Here is a 14,207-nt window from a genome sequence, read left to right on the forward strand (position 1 = left end):
ATTTAAGTGGGAACTGCCAGATTGCTTAGCAAATACAGAAGAAAGATGTGAGCTACTTTGGTATCATACTGCAAAGTTGAAAAATGACTGGGGGTGAGCACATGACCACGTGAAGTATGGCTCAGATGGAGACGAACAAAGCTAGCTCAGAGCAGTGAAGTGTAAACACTTTCTCCAAAGGCATGAGTTCTCTGTCCATGTACACAGCGCATGCCCATTTCTGAGCAAGAATTGCAAGTTGGGAACTACCAGAAAACAATTTCAGTTCATTGCACATGAAGACAGTCTTTCTTGTAACAGTAAAGAGTATAATGGCTGACTTGTGTGCCATTCCAGGGTGGGTAAAGGGTTAGCCACCTAAGCCATGGCTTCCAGTCGAAGGAGGATTGGGGTAACATAGATAACAGACCTTAAAAGTGGTTTAAAGAAGCCATTCTGAGAAGAAGCGGGTGCCTCGACCTCCAACACCCCTTAAAGACATCCTTCTTGATAATTCACAATTGCAAACTCAGCAATGTGTAGCCTCAGACTGATGTTCCTGGACACTACCTGTTGTCTTCCTCTTTCACAGACCTCGGTCCTTCCCTTCCCTTAGAGATGCCTTCCCTTCCCTTCATATAGAGACTCCTTCTCTTCCCCTCTCCATCCTGTCTTTTTTTTTTTTTTTTTTTTTTTTGGTTTTTCGAGGTAGGGTCTCACTCTGGTCCAGGCTGACCTGGAATTAACTCTGTCATCTCAGGGTGGCCTTGAGCTCATGGCAATCCTCCTACCTCTGCCTCCCGAGTGCTGGGATTAAAGGCGTGTGCCACCACGCCCGGTTTTCCATCCTGTCTTTAAAGCACTTAGTGCTCCAGCTGTTCCATAAACAAGGTAAACACTGATTTGGGTAGAAGTTTGTCTAAAATCATGGTAGAAAATAGGCTTTGGAAGTTCTTGGGCTCTCCTGCTCTTTAGGACTGAATGGGGTTCACAGTCGATGACATACATCATTCTGTTTGCTTTGAAGTATGCTCTCCTCTCTTTCCAAATTGATTGGGAATATAATGACTTCATATCATATGAAACATGTTGCAAATGCATACAAATGTCATACTCTACAAGTATAATGGCCATTTAGAATATATATAATTTAGCCAACCATATAGTATTTCTCTGGACAAATCTCTCTATTTAGCCAAAGTAAGTAAGGCGGAGCCAGTTCATATGATTCACAGCACAGAGGATGACATCGTAACCAGTGGCTATTTACCAGTCACCATGGGAGGAGCCAAATATGCTTCTGACGAAGTTAACTTTCTTTTGTCCACAAAAATAATTGTATTAAAAGAGAATGAAAGCTACAATCTGTCATGAACAAAAATGTAATCTGATATCTACCTTTATTTTAAAGAGGTATAAGAGTGTATTTTTTAATGCTTTCTCTATTTTATATATTTATTTATTTGAGAGAGAGAGAGAGAGAAGGAGGGAGGCAGATAAGAATCAGAATGGGTACACCACTGCAAATGAACTCAGATGTATGCACTACTTTGGGCATCTGGCTTACGTGAGTACTGGGAGTAACTGAACCTAGGTCCTCTGGCTTAGCCTGCAAATGCCTTAACTGCTAAGCCATCTCTCTAGCCCAGAATGTACTATTTTTTTACCCAGTGACTGACCAATTGGAATTAACTCTGGACTGTAATTACTAATAACCACTTTCATCTGTACAACACCTAAACCTTTAGAGAAGTAATCTCATGTCTCACTTTAAGTGACAACTTGAGACTTCTGTCAGGTGGCTGAGGTGGAATTACATACAGTACCTCTATAAGTTTAAGACCCGGCCAGGACCCAGATCCTCACATTATGCTCTACACGCAAGCACCTTTTCCCCCATACTACATAGGTAATGAGTCTTTCTGAGTCAGGAGAGAAAAGCCTTCCTTTGCCCCTGCCCTATGCTCACTGTTCCAGAGCACAAACCTTTATCTGGGTGGTGAAGAGCCTAACTGTACTGCCTCCAGCAAAAGAAGATGGTGGCTCCAACATTGTGGGCATGCTCTCAAGAGGCACCCATAAAGCTACCTCATACATTAATAACTGTAATTTATTGTGGAATCTATTGTGGCTTATCATGTCATATTATTGAGTTTTTTATAATGATGCAGTGAACATATCTGCAATGTATCACATTTGAACGAAACAGCATGCCAATAGTTTTCTGAACATGTCATAGCTCCTCTTGCACTTTCTGTCATAGTCTTGTTATTAGGTATTCATGGGATTCATAACTAACTGAGTGTGAAAGAATCACAGACATGTCAGATGGCTCAGCCCTGTACTAGTTTACTCTGAAGCCTTACCTGTTTCTACACATTGGCCAGCCCGTGCAAAAAGAATCAAATCAAATCAAATAAATAAAAAACCTGCTTCCAATAAAACAAAGGCAGTCCTCCTAGAGAGCACCAGCTGTGTAAAGGACAACATAACTTTCCATGAAAGCTTCAGCAGTACTCTAAGGTGACTCCCCTATCAGAACCAAGTTGTAGGACAAAATTAAGAAGGCAAGCTCATTAGCCAGAGGTCTGGGCATTGGTCCTTCACCTTTTGATGCTTTTCCTGACAAAGGACACCATTTGGTACATAAGCCCTAAAAGATTCTTTAAAAGGCCCTTATTAGTAATCAGTAGGAAAACTCTCCTAACATCACTACAGACAGGGTCCCAGAGAAGCAAATTCCATTTAATACATCTTTATCGTGGCCCTAGCAGGTACCAAGCACACCTAACTTTAAACACTCATGTTCATCGGAGGATGGAAGGTAGAAAGAATAGGGAAGGTAATGTTGCCACTTTGACAATGGTAAATACACTGGCCCCATCCAGGCCCACAGCCCCCACATAAAATATTCAGATGAGCAACAATGGTGTTCAGGCAGATTCTTCCCTATTTAAGACATTTCACAAAAGGGGAGGGAGGAGAGGAGGGAGAAAGGAAAAAAAACAATCCAAAGATTCTATTATGACCCAGGCATGGTGGCATATGCCTTTAAACCCAGCACTTGGGAAGCAGAGGTAGGAGGACCTCCATGAGTTTGAGACCACCCTAAAGCTACACAGTACATTCCAAGTTAGCCTGAGCTACAGTGAGACCCTACCTCAAAATAAAAATTCTATTATGAACTCTGAAGAGAACACAAGCTGGAAATAAACTACAAGTAGCAATCATCTGGAAAGCTAAAATGGGAGGGGGGAGGGAAGTCTGAGGATCAGAGCAGCCCAGCTCCCTGTACTCTCAGCCCAGAATATGAGTGCTAACTTCCCCTAAGCATAAGGCTCCCGGGCATTTCCTACTCAGGTGACAGGGCTCAGACAGAATGCAGTGATGGGACACAGACCCAGAGTCAGAGGGCACATGCTGGCTGAGTTTTTCTGGCCATGTCTGTCACGTAGATGGACACTTCAAGTGGCTGCTGCCACAAAGGTGCTAAGGAATGACTCTTCTTTCAGCCTTAAAGCCTGTTGGACTTAATCTCACAATCAGAGCTGGAAGGAGACTCAGAAAAATTACTTTAAATCTCTTCATTTTATAGATGAAGATTCCTGAGACACGGAAAATATGCAGTAACTTGTCTAGAATTTCAACATTAAGTGTGCCTAAGTCCGTCTAGGACAATACATGTATACAAGAAGAAACTTAATTTAAAATCCCAAAGAAATTGGATGTAAAAATTCCTTTCTGCTTTATTTCTTCTATCTTCTTCCAGGTTATTCCACCTGACACATGAGAATCATTTAGAATCTCAGCAGATTGGGGTGCAGAGTGCTAAAATAAGTTAGACTGCCACATCTGCTGAGATTCTAAACAAAAAGCCTGACCTTATGATTGGGAACTGAAAGCTACAAAAGGTTTGACATAGGCTCTCCTGCCTTTGACAGGTGTATTAGAGCCTGTACTGAACCAACTTGCCACAGACCAGTAATCAACCACTTTGATGGACACACCCTCACTTCCTAAAATAGGATTCAGGCAATTTCTCTCAGAATAGATATGTGGCCTACACTGCTTAGCTACCTTTCTTCTCTGGTCCCAAAGCCTGCTGAGCAAGAAGCTTCAGAGGTACATCCTTTTAACTTTACACATCTCAGACACTAAATTGAAAAGTTTTGCTTTGCCGTGTGGCTACATATCTCCTTTGTTAACAGTCATCGTGAATGTAAACTGAACTACTTTAAGAACAATCATATTCTATAGTAACCAAGCAGAAGCCAGAAGTCCTATGATTTGCCCAACCTAAGGACACACTGTCGCATTCCAGCAACCCTCAATCTTGCCTGCAGCTCCATCTGTTCCTCAAGCATCCAAAGCAGCAGGGTGAGGGAAATCCTGTAAATAGAACCTTCTTACGTTGAAAACTAAATGATATGCTTGAGGGAAGGTAAACACACTGTACGCCTGAAATAGTACCAAACACAAGAAAATGTCATTTTTCCCACTTGAACCAAGCCGGTCACATTAAGATGTTTTAGATCACAGACATGCATTAACTTTGCTATTTAGGATAACAGGGACATGCATAGGGAGGCCTGCATCTATGACACAGCTCTTCATAGCTGACACTATCAAATGTGCTTCAGGTCTGTCCGAAAAAGGGTGAAGAAACATAGACCCTTATCTTAGAGCTACTAGGCATTCTGAAGGGGAGCAAAAGCAAGCCATGCTATACACTACAAATGATAGGAACTCTCCTTTGTGTGCTATAAGAAGGGACTTTTTACTCAGCTGCAAAATCAATGCAATAGGTAAACACAGAAATGGCATTTCCAAGCCCACAAAGCTGTTCTTCCAGGTGAGTAAGCTAATAATTGTGTATGAGATTGTAAATGCTCAGAATATATTCTGTTCCAGAGCTATTCCAATAAACTCACCCAGAAGCATCATTCCACCATCAAATGTGATTCACTAAACACTCTCCCAACTGCCCAATAGATACCAGGCAGTGTCTCTGAGGAAATGAAAAAATTAGAGACCTTACCCTCATGATGCTTTATGATATAGATTACTTTCTACGACAGAAACAGTGCCAATCAAGATATATAGTTCTATTTGTATTTTTCCTAAAACATTTGATCAAAGAAACACGACTTTTTCCTATCTCACTTTCATATATCAGAAAGTCCTCTAAGACTGCCAATATTTCACTTTCAATTCTTTGATTAGCATATTTGTTTATTTGGGTCATTCAGTAGTTTCTATCAATCAATAATTTCAAGCTTGTATTGTTCCTTTTCTCTTCCCTGTAAAAAGATAGCATGGTGAAGCAATTTAAAGGAGCAAAGATACATTTGGGCTCATGACTTACGGAATACGGGACATCACAGGTGAAAAGGCAGGACAGCAGGAGCCGCTCTCAGGTGTGAGAGTAGAAGCTTGCCAAGTCAGGGCAGATCATAATGGAAAGAAATGAGGACATTTGGCTTTGTCCTTTTTTCCTTTTTACTCAGCCTCTGACCCAGACCATGGGATGATGCCACCCACATTCACAACAAGCATTCCTTCCTCCATTAATTTTCTCTGAAACTGCCCTCACAGACATATCCAATCATTAAAATAATCAAGTAGAAAATGAAAATAACCACCCACCATAAGGCCCCATATATAGGATACAACAACCTTCCATGTTCCTGGTGTGGCAGAATTGATATTGTGAAAATGGCAATACTACCGAAAGTAATCTATAGATTCAAAGCAATCTCTATCAGACATTCTTCACAGAAGCAGAAAAACAATCCAAGGGGACAGGGAGCTGGCTCAGTAGTTAAAGGCATTTTCTCTGTGAGTCTGCCAACCAAAGTTCAATTTCTAGCACACACATAAAGCCAGGTGCAAAGTGGCTCATGTATCTGTAATCCCAACATGCCTATGCAATGAGAAGTAGGAGAATCCAAAAAGCTTATGAACCACATAGTCTAGCCTTCCCATCTACAAACAAGAGAAATCCTGCCTCAAAAAAGGTAAAACAAGACCAACACTCCAAGGTTGTCCTCGGACCTACACACACACACACACACACACACACACACACACACTCATGTGCACAGAAAAAAAAGTCCTAAAATTTATATGGAAACACAAAAGACTACCTATAGCCAGAGCAATCCTAGGCAGAAAAAAACACAGCTAGAAGTATCACATTGCCTGACTTTAAACTATACTACAGAGCCATAGCTACAAAGGCATCATGATAATCAGATATGTAGACCAAATAGATCATAATAGAAGACCCATAAATAAACTCACGTAGTAATGGATACCTATTTTAACAAAGGCATCATAAACAAACACTGGAACAAAAAGCACAAACTATTCAATGAGTGGTTCTGGCAAAACTGGATAACCACCAGCTAAAGAATGAATTTAGATGCAGGTCTGTCACCCTAAACATAAATCTATTCAAATTAGAGCAAATACCTTAATTTAAAACCCAAAACACTGAAACTGATATAGGTAAACATAAGGAATATGCATCAATATTATAGGTATAGGCCAGTTCTTTCTGAATAGAACCACAACAGTTCAGGAAATAACACTGAAGACTGGCAAGTGAGATTATGAAATTACAAGGCTTCTGCATAGTTAAATAAATAAATAAAAATGGCAGAGTGAACGAACAGCCTACAAAATGGGAGCAACTCATTGCCAGCTATACTTCAGACAGGGACTTAATATTTATTCTATATATAAAGGACTGTAAAAACTAAACACTGGAAATCCCATCAAACTGCCCATCAATAAATAGGCTAATGAATGGAACAAACAGTTCTCAGATGAAATACAAGCCACTAGATATATTTAAGGGTGTTTAGCATACTAAGCTATCAGAGAAACACAAATTAAAGCTACTTTGAGATACCATCTCAAAATGGCTATCATCAAGAAAAATTACAACCAGCGAGGAAGTGAGGAAAGATGAACCATTACTCACTGTCAGTAGGCGTGTAAGCTTGTGCAGCCACTATGGAAATCAGTGCAGAAGTTTCTCAAAAGGCTAGAAATGAAATTCCCATGTCACCCAGACATCCACTCCTGGCTTTACAACTGGAGGACTTTACATCCTAGCACAGATACTTGCACATCTTTCTTTAGTCCTACTCTACCCACAAAAGCAAGTAGATCAAGTCATCCTAGATGCCCATCAACCGATGGGTGGGTAATGAAAACACAGAATACACACACAATAGAACTCAGCCATAAGGAAAAAATATTATGCAATGTTCATGAAAAAGGATGAAACTGGAAAATATTATATTAAATGAGGTAACCAAGACTTAGAAAGGCAATTGCCATGTGTTTTCTTTCATATGTAGATCCTAGCTTTTAATTTTTATATAGAACATTTATGTGGGTATGAGTGTAAGGGGTCGGCAATCCAGAAAGGGACCCATAAGGAAAAGAGAAGCCTTAAGGAAGTGGGTAGGAAAAATAACATATGATATGTAAGTGGAAAAGGACTGGAGGGGCAAGCAGGGAGTGGGGAGGGCAATGACAGAGATGAATGGTTATGTGTGTGTGTGGGGGGGAACCACCAAACTAAGTCTTATAAAAATGTCCTAGAAAAACTTGCTGCTTTGAACACTAATTAAAATGTAACTTTAAAAAATATTTTTATTTACTTATTTGACAGAGAAAGAGGGAGAGAGAGAAAGAGAGAATAGGTGTACCAGGGCTCCAGCCACTGCAAATGAACTCCAGACTCGTACACCCCTTGTGCATCTGGCTAACGTGGGTTCTGGAGAATCAAACCAGGGTTCTTTGGCTTTGCAGGCAAAGGCCTTAACCGCTAAGCCATCCCTCCAGCCCTAAAATGTAAGTTTTGAACCCTGTTTAATTTCACCCAAACAGTTCCCGCTTGATGTTATATAAGAAAGACAGTAAGTGTATAATGCAAGTGACCAAGTATCCGCTTCATTCTACTTAATGTTTTGACTTCCTCCATTTACCTTCCAGGGAACAGGAAGAGAGCAGAATGCAAAGCTGGGCTATCTCCATCTCCCACCAAGAAAGACAATCACATCATCACTGATAATACATAATCAGTCCCTGAAAACAACTAGAAACCAGTCTCTGTCAAAAGCGAGATGAAGACACTCGGGAGGATTTTGACTGTCTTTCTCAGGAGGAAAGCTGGAAGGCTTCTTGAAGACATCAGGATCTTGAGAGCATACAGGAAAAGAGAGGCACCGGCAGATTGTGCCAAGTCCAAACGGTGGAGGGTGGAGGAAAGCCGCACGACCTGACACACAGTGCGGAGGTCAAAATGGAGAGGGCTACCTTAAGGATGACGAGAGACCATCACACAGGCACAAAAGCACTAACAGAGTCTGCCTGGAATTCTGAGGGTATTAGTCCTTTGCTATGACTGATGAGTTCCTGTGCCAGGTCAACTGTCTTTCCCCCACAGACTGGGATGCTGTTGCTTCCAACAGACCAGCGCCGGTCTACGGCAATGCAGAGTTAATACGATGGCTGTGCTGTGCCACTGTGGTTCTTACATTTCACTAACTCACAGCAACACAACAATAACAAGTAGTTGTAATAATACAGCAGCAGGTATGAAATTGTAACCCCCAAACCTGCAAAGCATTCTTACTTTGGAGAACATTTTCTGCATCCATGTCCTTGGCTTTTGTTCTCAAAAGCACAATAAACCAAACTGCCTATTCTGCACAGATGTGATTTTAACACCTTAATCAGTAAGTTCTCTCCAGAATCTCAATTAAAAGAATGTAATATAGAAGACTGAGGAAAAATAAAATTCTAATTTTAATCACAAAGCTGTGCTTTGGGGCTTCAGAAGTTCACCTCCAGGAATAGAAGGTCTGGGTAGGAGTTTCGACTGGCACCAGCTTGTGCTCAAGTACGTTCCTGAAGAGCGCAGAAATACCATGCAGCAGACTTGGAAGGAATCTAGTTCATTCTGAAATAGGTAAAGACCAAGCTCTACACAACACGGGGATAAAACTTAGGCTGACTTAACTAAGTTTTTGGTATTTTGGGGCTATTTCAAAACATTATTCCCAATGCCTTGGATGATACAGTGTCTACCTTCCTCACCACCTGAACAGTCCTCACAATATCTAATGAGTTCCCATGGAACCTGAACCTGCTAGAAATGTACAACTTCAAATCAAAGGAGTAAACAACAAAACCAGATTTACTAGTTAGTCTCTGCATCATCCAAATTTCCATGTAGCGAAGACCATGGAGGTGGCTTCTCCAAGCTTAGTAACATAGTATGTGGCAGGAAAGTGCTGTGGTTATGAGCCAAACATACCGGTGTTCACATACTGGCCTAATCAGTGACTTCAAGAAAGATACTCAGAATCTCTCAATTTCATTTAAAACCAGGGGAAACATATTTTACATTGAATACTCAATGATTTCTGGCTACTCCCTGGAAGCAACCTTCTACTTTAGAAGATGTGTGGCAGAAGCTGGGGGAGCAGAGAGTTTCTGTCCCTGCAGGTTGTAAGAAAAGGTATAAATAAGCATGCGAATTAAGCTTGGTCACTTGATGCACTAAAAGGGGTGGAATGGGGACACAGACTGATGACAGAGCAATTCTGCATCAGCTGTGGTGGCAGCTGTCTGCCCTCCTTGGTTCAAGTCCATTTTCCACACAGGATTCTCAGCATAGTCTCTACTCTGTGAACTCACTGATAACTTTCTGTACATTCCTTTCACCCATAATTTATCCAAGGTCCAGTTCCATTTCTTTTTTTTTGCAGCCAGGAATTTTGGCTGTTACACCTGATAATAAAGACCAGTAGACAGACAGCAGAAATGAAACGTTTAGCACATCACCATGCACCTGGGATATCTGTGGTACATTGTAAGACTGAATGCCAAATGCTCTGAAAGATTCAGGAAAGTGATATCTGAATATACCCCAGCCAAGTCTCATGAAATTTAAAAATAAATAAATAAAATAAATAAACATCTACAGGATCTCCAAACCAGAGCTTGCTTTCACTTAACAAGGTTAAGATGGCATGGCACAGATGTAAGCCTGAGACTCATCAAGAACCTTTCCTGTTCCCAGTGACTTAAAATCTACCTACCTGTCTCCCAACCCGTGGCCTCCTAGCCTATCTTCTTTACGTGCAACCACCACCATGCTGCTCCTCACAGTGCTGGGAGAGACATTCTACAGAGCGCCAGCCAGCCAGGCTACTTCTCTAGGTGAAAGTTTCTTTTCTTATCTGTACTTAGTGAAATTATTCTGATGTGTGAAATGGTCAGAAGTTGACCAAATGAGTGGTAGAAAGTCATAGCACTCCCCCCCCCCAATGTAATAGTCTTAATTAATAAGAAATATCCAATGTAACACTTTAATGTGAGAAGATAATAGTAATGGAAAAGAAAAAGAAAGGATGAGATAAAAGCTAAGACACAGAGTGTGCAAGGGCCCTTAATTAGAATACCCTATGACCAAAGAGCTCTAAAAATAGGAAAAACTATCTTTAAAAACAAACAAACTAAACAGCAACAATAAAGGACAGGGGAGAATTAATTTTACAGCAAAAGTGAGAGCTGGTGAATGCTGACAATGTAAATTAAATCTTACTCTCTTGGAAGATGTTACAGGTACAACAGACATTGATACCTGACAACGCTAAATGAGCCCTGAAACAGGAAAGGGCAAGTGTGCCGTAACAGGAAATCTGCATTTTTCATGCCTCCTGTCATATTTTAGAAATAAAACTGGGCAATGTATCAAACACAGTATCCCTGGGGATCTGAAGGGATCAGTTCCAGGAGCTAAAACACAGGACAGTCCTAATCCGTAGGTATTCAAGTTCCTAATATAAAAAGGCCAAGGACTTCATGTCATCTGCACACAGTTGCCTGTATACTTGAAAGCATCTCTAGATTTCTTACAATATCTAACACAATAAAAAGTTAAGTAAAGGGCTGGAGAGATGGCTTAGCGGTTAAGCGCTTGCCTGTGAAGCCTAAGGACCCCTGTTCGAGGCTTGGTTCCCCAGGTCCCACGTTAGCCAGATGCACAAGGGGGCGCATGCGTCTGGAGTTCGTTTGCAGAGGCTGGAAGCCCTGGCATGCCCATTCTCTCTCTCTCCCTGTATCTGTCTTTCTCTCTGTGTCTGTCGCTCTCAAATAAATAAATAAATAATTTTAAAAAATATATTTAAAAAAAAGTTAAGTAAACAGTTCCTTATTCTGCATTATGCAGAGTGTAATTACAAAAATATCACCATATGGTCAATGCAAACATAATTTTTTAAAGTATTTTCTCTCCATCATTGGTTAAAGACACGAGCATGGAATCCATGGCTAGGGAAAGCAGGTTATATTTTAGAAACAAACTATTAGACTTTTCCCATGTACTTTAGAATACCTCTAATGAATTTTATAGGCCTATGAATGACTTCAAAGGGGTTTTATGATGTAATGACTTATACATATAACATAACTCATACAATGTTTATGGAAGATATTCAAATAATTAAAACCCTTCATATGCCACCTCAAATGTCAAACAGAATGTAGCCATCAGAGCTAAAATTTCTTAGGGTCAATCTCAACCATTTTGTCTTCTTTGGTGCTCACATGACTTAAAAATTGAGCACCTACTTTATGAACTCACAGGTCTTCTGCCATCACATACGCTCTAGAAAAGGAGTTAATAATGTCATTGTTTGTGAAAGGAAAGAGGAGGAAACAACTCCAATGCCTAACTAAATGATGGTTCTTCATACATGGTAGTAGACTCTTCCCTTTGTGAAGCTAGCTTTGTGCCAGGTGGGAGAGGGAGGGAGAGGACTACTAGCTGGGCACTGCCAAGGGGCCCTTTCTGGAGTGAAGACCATGTGCTGCCGTGTCTGTGCCTCCCTCTCAGACTTCCTCTGTCTGGTCCAAGTTCACTATCCCTTGGCAGAGATGAGACAACCTGCATCTAAGGGTGACTCAACATCTGTCTTGCTCTGCCACCACACTCCAGGACAAGTGTGAAGAGCTATTTTGACTTCACAGCTTGCAAGAGTCCCAGAGGTCTTTGGTGAGATGGTATCACAGTCTACCTAAGCAGTTTGCTTCTTTCCCAACCCATGTGACTCGGCAACTTTCTCAGGAGATTTCCTATAGCAGATGCTTCGCCTGCGTAATTCTATGGTCAGCTGCATTAGAACATTAACTGTTTGTCACAGATAGGGTTCAGAGAAGGCAACTGAACTGCCTCACCTTAAGACAGTAATGTGGATTCAACACAGGATCTACTAGATCCTAGACCATGGTCTTCCTCTGCAGCCTGCCTTACTAAGTAGCACTTTGCTCATCTTCTTTTATACTAATTTCCTAGATAAAGTGAAGTGCTTATCTTTAGTTTAGATATGGCTTGAAATAATTTCCCCCAAAATTAGTTTTATAATATCATTAATAGTAGCATAGTGTAACAATATCAGTCATCAGTTTAGAAGTGTTTACTAGCTTGTGAAAGTTAGTGCTTAATTTTTATTGAGGTAGCTCAGAGAAAGCCAAATGCACCAATTTTACTTTCTAGCCAGGATGTGCAAGAAATCAGACTACCATGCATCCTGTGAAAAAAGTAGAAGTAGGACAGGGAAGGTCTGTCCAAAATAAGTGCATGAATATACATATACATATATATACACATATGTGTGTGTGTGTGTGTGTATAAAAATTTCCAAGTAGACTCATTAAGATATGTAAAACAAGTGAAATTAACTTTAATAATATTATTCATCCTATATATCCAAACGGTTTTCATCTCAAGTAATCAATATAAAATTTAGTGAGTCATTTTAAATTCTTATTTTTGGATGAAGCCTTAGAAATTTGGTATACATTTTTATACACATGAACATCTCAGTTTTTTTTGTTTTTTTTTTTAAATTTTTTAATTTATTTGTTTGAGAGCGACAGACACAGAGAGAAAGACAGATATAGGGAGAGAGAGAGAATGGGTGCGCCAGGGCTTCCAGCTTCTGCAAACGAACTCCAGACGCGTGCGCCCCCTTGTGCATCTGGCTAACGTGGGACCTGGGGAACCGAGCCTCGAACCGGGGTCCTTAGGCTTCATAGGCAAGCGCTTAACCGCTAAGCCATCTCTCCAGCCCAATGAACATCTCAGTTTTGACAGCCAACTACCGCATGCTCCATGGCCACATGGTGCCTGTAGCTTCAATAAAACCATAAAGCGAGAACAGAGAAAACAAAGAGCTAACATCAGGAATGAGACTGGAGAACTTTCTGTACCCAACAACTGGTCAGATATATTAAAAAAATTCCTTCCAATATGTACCTTGTCTCCTTGATATTCTATCCAAACAAGACCAGCTTACAGAACACCACAGTAAAGTGCTTCTTTTACTTGTAGTATTAAGTCTGATGTTTCTGGATGACAAAACATGATTTGCTCTCTATGTTGATTTGGAAAGATCTTGTACTCTGGAGGACTGGAGGTATTGAGAAAAGGAAAGAGGATGAGAATCTACCACCTTAAATGAAATTTTAAGAAAAAAACAAGACAGTGTCTGTCACCTTCACCTTACAAACCCCAGAAGGCCACAAAGCTCTGCCTGTGATTGACCTGACTCCCTCTGGACAAATCTCTCCAAGTCTTTTAGCGACTCTGGACTTACCATCTATGAAATGTCATTGCTGGTCCAGATAACCTCTGCAGTTCCTGCTGGAGTCAACACTGCCTGACCACAAGTCAGAGTATGATCTGCATATTGATTTCTGAGCAGCAAACACTCATCTGGTTCTTGTTCCTTTCTTTTCAGAAAAACGTACCCATCCTCTGACATCTACTGAGTTAAAACCTTTATGTCCTAGTACATGAATTATAAAATTATTTGGTGTTATTTTGTGAATATCTTATCTTTCAAGGAAAAGGAAACCGCATATATGATTAACTATAGGATTTTTCAAGTGAGATTACCCTGTGTTATCGTGGAGGGCAAAGTGGGATCCCAAGTTTCTAGTATGAGAGAAGTAGGAAAGGTCAGATTCAGAGGAGATGTAATGACAGAAGCAGTGGTCAGCAAGAGGCATGCAGCTGGCATACTTCTAGCTCTGAAGATGGGAAAGGAGCACTGAGCAAGGGACATTAACAGTTTCCCAAGCAAGGAAAGACATCCCAACAGATTATCCTTAGAACTACTTAGAGAAACATAACCCTG

The 14,207-nt window shown here is 40.7% G+C and overlaps 1 protein-coding gene across 1 annotated transcript in view; it reads right to left on the reverse strand.

The window, feature by feature from the left end:
• Window positions 1-14,207, reverse strand: part of Psd3 (pleckstrin and Sec7 domain containing 3) — a 352,155-nt gene that overhangs the window by 106,898 nt on the left and 231,050 nt on the right. The window lies entirely within an intron of this gene.

Source organism: Jaculus jaculus, chromosome 12 (assembly GCF_020740685.1).
Source record: "Jaculus jaculus isolate mJacJac1 chromosome 12, mJacJac1.mat.Y.cur, whole genome shotgun sequence".
NCBI lineage: Eukaryota > Metazoa > Chordata > Mammalia > Rodentia > Dipodidae > Jaculus > Jaculus jaculus.